General features: G+C 42.9%; 1 long non-coding RNA gene across 1 annotated transcript; it reads right to left on the bottom strand.

The window, feature by feature from the left end:
• Positions 1–7,013: 7,013 nt before the first annotated feature.
• Positions 7,014–8,622, bottom strand: LOC115169265 (uncharacterized). Its single transcript, XR_003870833.1, has 2 exons — positions 8,534–8,622; positions 7,014–7,500 (listed from the first exon to the last, which is right to left on the bottom strand). It is a non-coding gene; the product is annotated as an uncharacterized LOC115169265 (long non-coding RNA).
• Positions 8,623–8,845: the final 223 nt, after the last annotated feature.

Raw genomic sequence — 8,845 nt, 5'->3', positions numbered from 1 at the left:
TTCCTGCTGGTCACATGACCTACAAATGTGGTGTCCAGATGTTACAGATGTTTTGTTTAACCGTTTCAGTTCCCTGTTGTTTTAGTTCCTATCGCCTCCAACGATGATTACTAAAAGGCTATTTGATGTAGTGTTTCTTTATCATAACATGAACAATGTTGTTTTGCTTTTTTTGTTTTGCAACATGAAGCCTAAAATTATACAATTGTATAATTTAATCTCTTGTTGGAGTCTTATACTTGGCATTTAAAACGCATGAAAAGTGTTTTAATGTGTGGTTTTGCTGCACATAAAGAATTGGTGTGTGTTAGAGTTGCAGTAAGGCTTTATATGTTAAACCTGTTTTTACATGTCAATCTGTCTGTCTCCCACAGCTGCCCAGCTCACACCTACAGCGTCATTGCGCAAAATGGTACGCAGCATCATCTGGATGTGTGACACAAAAGTTCAACATTCACCTTCTGCTACCATTTCTGTCAAACCGTCTACACATACAGTTTGATGCATACGTTCAATACATCCATCCTATGCACCACACAGAACGCACAGCAACTGCCTCTGCAACGCTATGCTGCAAGACAAACGCAGTGTTCCATGGGAAATGAATTTACTTCTGGTGTAACAAAATGCAATGACTGTAACGTCCGTCGGAAGAGAGAGTAGACCAAGGTGCAGCGGAGTTAGTGTTCATCTTCAGGCATTTATTAAACAACGTGAACACTATACAAAAACAAGAAAACCGACAGCCAAACAGTACTGTCAGGTGCAAACACGAAACAGAAACAATCCCCCCACAAAACCCAAAGGAAAAACAGGCTCCTTATGTGTGACTCCCAATCAGCAACAACGAACGACAGCTGTGCCTGATTGGGAGCCACACACGGCCCAAAACAAAGAAATACAAAACCATAGAAAAATAAACATAGAACGCCCACCCAATGTAACACCCTGGCCTAACCAAAATAAAGAACAAAAAACCCTCTCTATGGCCAGGGCGTTACAATGACGCTGTTGGTATTCGAGGTACATTCCAAAAACTCAAAGACACATTCCAAAAAATGTCCCAATTATCTACCCTTCATTAAACCACCTACTGGTACCATTTCATCTCTTTATTTTACAGTTTTTTACAATCACTTTGGCACTAATTTCGTAACCTTGATGTCATTTTTCAAAACTCTACACACAAAACTCACAACCAATGATCAAAATGCAAATTTTTCAAAACTCTAACACTTTTTCCAATTGCTTGGATACAATACACATAAAGCTAAGATCATTTGTTCATTGAACTAAAATCACCTGTTCAAAATGACACAACTTAACGTGAAAGTATTACCATTTCAAAATGTAATTCACACATTACATCTGAGATGACTGTCTATTCATTTCATTACAATGATCTATCAATTGATACAACTGATCAAAATGATAAGTAACTGTTGCATTACTCTTAATGCATAGTTTTATGGAAACTGACAAACAATATTCCATGTTTAGATCATGAAAGTTTCAGGATAACGAGATCCATTGACACCCAATTACCGTGGAACATGAACCAATTGGACTACATTATCTATGGACGTAATATTTCATCATCATTCTTTATCAGACACTGTTTCTATGGTTACATGTACCACTTTTCCAGACCATGTTTTCAGATTTGACATTACTGTACACTCAAAGGCCACTTTATTAGGTACACCTATCTAGTACTGGGTAGGACCCCCTTTCACCTCCACAACAGCCTGAATTATTCATGGTGTTGTACGTTAAAAGATGCCCTTCTGCACACCACTGTTTTAAACAGCTGTTATTTGAGCATTTGTGGCCTTTCTGTTAGCTTGAATGAGTCTGGACATTCTCCTCTGACCTCTCTCATTAACAAGGTGTTTTTGCCCACAGAACTGCCGCTCACTGAATGTGTTTTGTTTATCACACCGTTCTCTGTAAACTCTAGAGACTGTAGTGCGTAAAAATCCCAGGAAGGCAGCTGTTTCTGAGATGCTGGAGTCACCATGTGTGGCATCAACAATCATACCACGGTCAAAGTTGCTTAGATTACTCATCTTGCCTGTTCTAATGTTTAGTCGAACAACATCTAGGTGATATCTCTCTCACAATGGTATTCAAAGTTGGGGTCGCGACCCCTAGTGGGTTAGTGTTAGTAACTGCAGTGGGGGCGCCTATTTGTTTGTTTGTATATATAGTGCCTTCAGAAAGTATTCATACCCCTTCACTTATTCCACATGTTGTTGTGTTACAGCCTGAATTCAACATGGATTAAAAAAAAAAATTCTCACCCATCTACACACATTACTCCATAATGACAAAGTGAAAACATGTTTTTTGAAATTTTAGCAAATGTATTGAAAATGAAATACAGACATATCAAATTTACATAAGTATTCACACCCCTGAGTCAATACTTTGTAGAAGCACCTTTGGTGGTGATTAGAGCTTTGAGTCTTTCGGAGTAAGTCTCTAAGAGCTTTGCACACCTGGATTGTACAATATTTGCCCATTATTCTTGTAAAAAAAAACTCTTCAAGCTCTGTCAAGTTGGTTGTTGGTCATTGCTAGACAGACATTTTCAAGTCTTACCATAGATTTTTAAGCCGATTTAAGTCTAAAATGTAACTAGGCCACTCAGGAACATTTAATGACATCTTGGTAAGCAACTCCAGTGTAGATGTGGCCTTGCTTTTTAGGTTATTGTTCCTGCTGAAAGGGGAATTTGTCTCTCAGTTGTCTCTCAGTTGTAAAGCAGACTGAATGTAACGGCTGTCGTCGGGAATAGAGGACCAAAACGCAGCAGGAATGTGGATGCTCATCTTGTATTTATTTTTAAATAAAGAGAACACCAAAATAACAAAACGAAGAACAACGAAACAGTCTTGTCATGCTCACACAGGCGAAACAAGAAACAATCTCCCACAACACCAAACCAAACAATTACCCATATATAGGACTCTCAATCAGAGGCAACGAGAAAGCACCTGCCTCCAATTGAGACTCCAACCCCCCATCAACCTAAACATAGAAATACAACAAACCAGAAAGAACATAGAAATACAAAACATAGAACATAGACCAAAACCCGGAAATAATAAATCAAACACCGTACTACATAAATCACCACCCCGAACCACAAACAAAATACCCTCTGCCAAGTCATGACCAAACTACAATAACAAATAACCCTTATACTGGTCAGGACGTGACACTGAACAAGGTTTTACTCTAGGATTTTGCCTTTGCTTATAGCTGTATTACGTGTATTACGTTTTTTTTGTTCCAATGACAAGCATTATCGTAATGGATCCTATAGGATTGGGGATTTTTCCAATAGAATCCTTTAGGATTCTCACAGCCCTATAGGATGTTGTGTCACCTCTATCAGAATCCTATTGGAATCCTTTTGGACTACATTTTCCCTATTGGGAATCAAATGTAATCGTAATGCATCCTATAGGATTCTCAAAATTCTATAAGATATTGTGTCACCTCTATCCGAATCTGATTTTCCTATTGAAAATCAATGCGATTGGATCCTATAAGTCTTGTAGGATTTTGTTACCCCATTCAGAATCCTTTTAAAACTTTTGTTCTTAAATTAACCCAATAAATGATAGTTTCTTGTAATTTGTTCCAGTACAATACAACAACATTATTACAACATTTTCTTTGATAGGAAACAAATGTTCTATATTAATTTCGGTTTTATTCACCACCACAATATGGGATTGATTCAAGGCTGCAAGTTCATGACCACCAGTACTGTCAACAACGGAATGAGCGGACCAAAGTGCAGCGTGTGTGTCGTTCCACGTTCTATTTATACTGTAAAACTATGCAATACATAAACTGGATGACGAAAACAACAAACCGTGACGCAGAGGTGAAACATACACTACTCAAAATTAAATCTCCCACAAACCCAGGTGGGACAAACACCAACTTAAATATGACCTCCAATTAGAGACAACGATGACCAGCTGCCTCTAAATGGAGATCATCTCAAACAAAGCCCAACATAGAAATACAAAAACTAGAACAACCCAACATAGATATACAAAACTAGAACATAACAACATAGAAAAAACTAAACTAGAAAACCCCCGTCACGCCCTGACCTACTCGACCATAGAAAATAACATTTTACTATGGTCAGGACGTGACAAGTACAGTACACCTTTTTCAACAAAACACTCACTCTGATTTGATTCTTATTCATACAACTTCTTGTCTTCGAATTAGACATCACAATAAAACATACAATACTACGTATATACAATGTTACAATAACACACGTTTTTTGGGGGTTTTCACCTTATATGCAAATAAAAAGTACAAGAAAAATACATTTATAGGTAGAGTAACACAAAGATATGAGCATTGCTTTAATTTCATATATAATAGTCAGCTATACATACTAAAAATATAATATTAATTTTACCCTCTTTATGTTAGGATAGGGAGAGGAAAATAGAAACCTAAAGATAATGAGTGTCACGTCCTGACCATAGTAAGATGTGATTTTCTATGGTAGAGTAGGTCAGGGCGTGACAGGGGGTGTTTTGTGTTATGTTTTCTATATCTATGTTTAGTTCTAGTTTTCTATTTCTGTGTTTTTTTGGGGGGGGTTGATCTCCAATTGGAGGCAGCTGGTCCTCGTTGTCTCTAATTGGAGATCATATTTAAGTAGGGGTTTTTCTTCCTGGGTTTTGTGGGTTATTATATTTTGAGTAGTGTTTGTTTCTCTCTGCGTCACGGTTTGTTGTTTTGTCATATTCAGTTATTTATGTATTGCAAAGTTTCATGGATTTAATAAAATGTGGAACTACAACCACGCTGCACTGTGTCGCCAGTGCGCAGCTACAGCCCGGTGCGCTTGGTGCAAGCTCCCCACCGTTGCCGTGCTAGAGTTGGCATTCAGCCAGGAAGGTGTGCCTGCTCAGCATTCCTGGTGTCCGGTGCGTCTTTTTGGCCCAGGTTATCCTGCGCCAGCTCTACGCACAGTACCCCCAGTTCACCAATACGAACCTGTGCGACCTGTCACAACGTCTCGCGCCTGCCGGGCTACGGAGGTTATCCAGCCAGGACGGGTTGTGCCAGCCATAAGCTCCAGACCTCCAGTGCGCCTCCATGGCCCAGTATACCCTGTGCCTGCTCTGCGCACCCGGCCTCCAGCGACGTTCCCTAGTCCAGAACTCCCAGCGACGTGCCCTAGTCCGGTGAGACCTATTCCAGCTCCACGAAAGAAGCCTCCAGTGATGATCTATGGTCCAAAGCCTGTAGAGATGATCCATGGCACGAAGCCTCCAGTGATGATCCATGGCCCGGTGCCTGTAGGGATGATCCATGGCACGAAGCCTCCAGAGATAATCCATGGCCCTGGAGCCTGTAGGGATAATCCATGGCAAGAAGCCTGTAGGGATAATCCATGGCAAGAAGCCTGTAGAGATGATCCATGGCCCGGAGCCTCCAGTGATGATCCATGGCACGGAGCCTGCAGCAACGATCCCCAGCACAGAACCTCCTGAGACGGCCTTTAGCCCAGAACCTCCTGAGGCGGCCTTTAGCCCAGAACCTCCTGAGGCGGCCTGCAGCCCAGTCTTCAGCGGCGGCCTGCAGCCCAGAATCTTCAGCGGCGGCCTGCAGCCCAGAACCTCCAGCCATGATCTACAGTTCGGTTCTTTCGACGACGATCCACGGTCCGGTGGTACTAAAGCAGAGGGATCAGCGGGTGGAGCGGGGTTAACGCCCCGAACCAGAGCCGCCTCCTTTGCTGGAGGTTGTGTGGACTGCATTTGAGCCGCCATAAACAGGAGTTGCCCACCCTACCCTCCCTTTGTTTTTGTTTAGGAGCATTCGGAGTCTGCACCTTGGGGGGGGGGGGGGGGTACTGTCACGTCCTGACCATAGTAAGAGGTTATTTTCTATGGTAGAGTAGGTCAGGGCGTGACAGGGGGTGTTTTGTTCTGTTTTCTATATCTGTTTAGTTCTAGTTTTCCATTTCTATGTTGAGGTTTTTGGGCTGATCTCCAATTGGAGGCAGCTGGTCCTCATTGTCTCTAATTGGAGATCATATTTAAGTAGGGGTTTTTCTTCCTGGGTTTTGTGGGTTATTATATTTTGAGTAGTGTTTGTTTCTCTCTGCGTCACGGTTCGTTGTTTTGTCATATTCAGTTATGTATTGCAAAGTTTCATGGATTTAATAAAATGTGGAACTACAACCACGCTGCACTTTGGTCTGTGTCCTTGGACCTCTGGGGATTTGGGGCTGTCCAAGATAGCTACTGGGGGGGGACATTGCCGACGGTTCCCCAGGGTCACCATCTCAAGTGGCAAGGGTGGCAGTTCAATATTGGTTGCTTAGGATGTTATAGTTCACCTGTGTCCACCTTCATAGGTAATTGTCTAAGATGTTTGGGCCATATGCTAATCAGTCAAGTTAACTATCGTGTATAGCCAAGTTGACAACCCAATAGGATTCCAACACAAGAATCCAATAGAAAAATCCCATCAGATTTTGTGAACCAGTCCTATTGGACTCCAATGGGACTATATCCTATATGGTTCAATCTTATAGGATGCTATAAGATTCCAGTTAAAGAACCCAACATTCAGAATATTTTCTATAATTGGTGTCATTTAAAAAAAATATATTTTCACAGGTGCAATGTACTGTAGACATGTTGGTGAAACAATCTTTGTATATGATCCAAGAAGTTGTGTTACAGTATGTCTGCACAGCAAGCCTTCAGTCATGGTGACCCCAAACCACAGGAGGCTGCTGAGGGGAGGCCGGAACAGAGCAAATGGAATGGCATCAAACACATGGAAATCATGTATTTGATACCATTCCCCTGATTCCGCTCCGGCCATTACCACAAGCCGTTCTCCCCAATTAAGGTACCACCATCCTCCTGTGCACCAAACATCACCTTTAAACAAATCCTGAACAGAGAAAGAACATGCATCTGTAAGAACCAAAGCTGGAGATGAGAAACAGTATGGAGAATGAACATTTAATATAGCACAGACATAAAACAGGACAGGAACATCAGAACCAGGTAACAAAACGACAATTAATGCTGAAGCGGGGAACAGAGCTGAGGAACAGACAGATATAGGGGAAGAAATAACAGGCGATTGAGTCCAATGAATCGCTGATGCGCGTGACGAGGGAAGCAGGTGCGTAATGATGGTGGCAGGAGTGTGTAGTGCTGGGCAGCCTGGCACCCTCAAGCACCAGGGAGGGAGAGCGGGAGCAGGCGTGACAGTACTCCTTCTAGGGGCTCCACCCGGCAGAACCTGCTGGACCAGCCCGCTGGGGCATAGAAGCCTGACGAAACGGCTGAGGCGTGGGAACCTGGCGAAACGGCTGAGACGTGGGAACCTGACGATCCGGCTGAGGCCTGACGTGCTGGCTTGTCGTGCTTCCAGGCCAAGGTCCCCGGAACCGACGTAACCACCAACCGAAAAGCCAGCATTCTGTAAGAACCGACGTTGGAGTAGAGAAGCAGGTACGGAGAGTGAACATTACATTTTGCACAGACATAGGACAGGAACAGCGTCAGAACCGGGTAAACACAACAACATACGACAATTAATGCTGAAGCGGGGAACAGACAGTTAAAGGGGAGCTAATAACAGGTAATTGAGTCCAATTAATCGCTGATGCGCGTGACGAGGGAAACAGGTGTGCGTAATGATGGTGGCAGGAGTGCGTAGTGCTGGGCAACCTGGCTCTCGAGCGCCAGGGAGGGAGAGCAGGAGCAGGCGTAACATGCAGCAAAGTTGTTTACACTTTTCACAACCGTGGTTTGTGCAAAATGGTACGCAACATCATCTGCATGTGTGTACAACAAAGCAGAAGGTGAATGTTGAACTACCATTTCTGTCAAGCCACATATGCATACAGTTTGACGCATACATTCGTTAAATCCAACGCATGCACCACACAGAACGCACTTCGTCTGCCTCTGCAATGCAATGCTGCAAGACAAATGCAGCGTTCCATTGGAAATTAATTTTCTTCTGGTGTAACAAAATGCAAAGGCTGGCATTAAGGTGGTGCTACTGCCCTTTCAAATTTGTAAAAGCCAGCTGTTACGAATCCCTTTTGGCCCTGCAGTCTAGGGGGGGATGGATACGAGACCCGTAACATAACTCCTGCAAATTATAATAGTGATAAGAAACAGTGAGAACTAATAACCACAGACAAATTAAGTTTACCGTCAAACTCTAAAGGTTTATTGCTAAACACACAGTAGTGCGGTGTGAGAAAAGGGGCTGAGCTGGACCCAAGCAAAGAAACAATAATCCAAAACACCCCTAAGCTAAACTAGCCTACTTCAAGAACAGCTAACTACTAACCAAAAATACAGTGGGTGGTCCGCCCAGTTCTAACTAGGGAACTTAGACAAAGTATTCCTACGGGTAGTGTATGCCCATGGGCGACTTGTCTTGGTACCCCCTTTTCCCACCAAACAAACAAACAGTCAAACAACAAAACAATACTCACAGGATAACCAGACAAATGTGACATGTAGTTGCAAAACAAAAGACAGATCAATACAAAACGAGCGCTGGGAACACAGCGAGAGAATGAGTTACAGAGAGATTGATCTGGGGAGGAAACAACTGACTGGGTTTTTAAACCAAGGGAAAGGGGCTGTGATTGGGTGAGGGAAGAGGAGCAGGTGTCTTCTGTTTGGGGACTGATTGATGACTGATTTGGGAGTGATGATTGTCACCTGTGAGGGGAGAAGGAGAGAAAAGAAATACACACAGGATACACACTCAGGATACCTGTATCCGTAACAGCAGCACTCTG

This window comes from Salmo trutta, chromosome 31 (assembly GCF_901001165.1).
Source record: "Salmo trutta chromosome 31, fSalTru1.1, whole genome shotgun sequence".
Classification (NCBI taxonomy): Eukaryota; Metazoa; Chordata; class Actinopteri; order Salmoniformes; family Salmonidae; genus Salmo; species Salmo trutta.
Note: the sequence above shows the minus strand (reverse complement) of the source record. Positions and strands in the feature narration are given on the sequence as shown.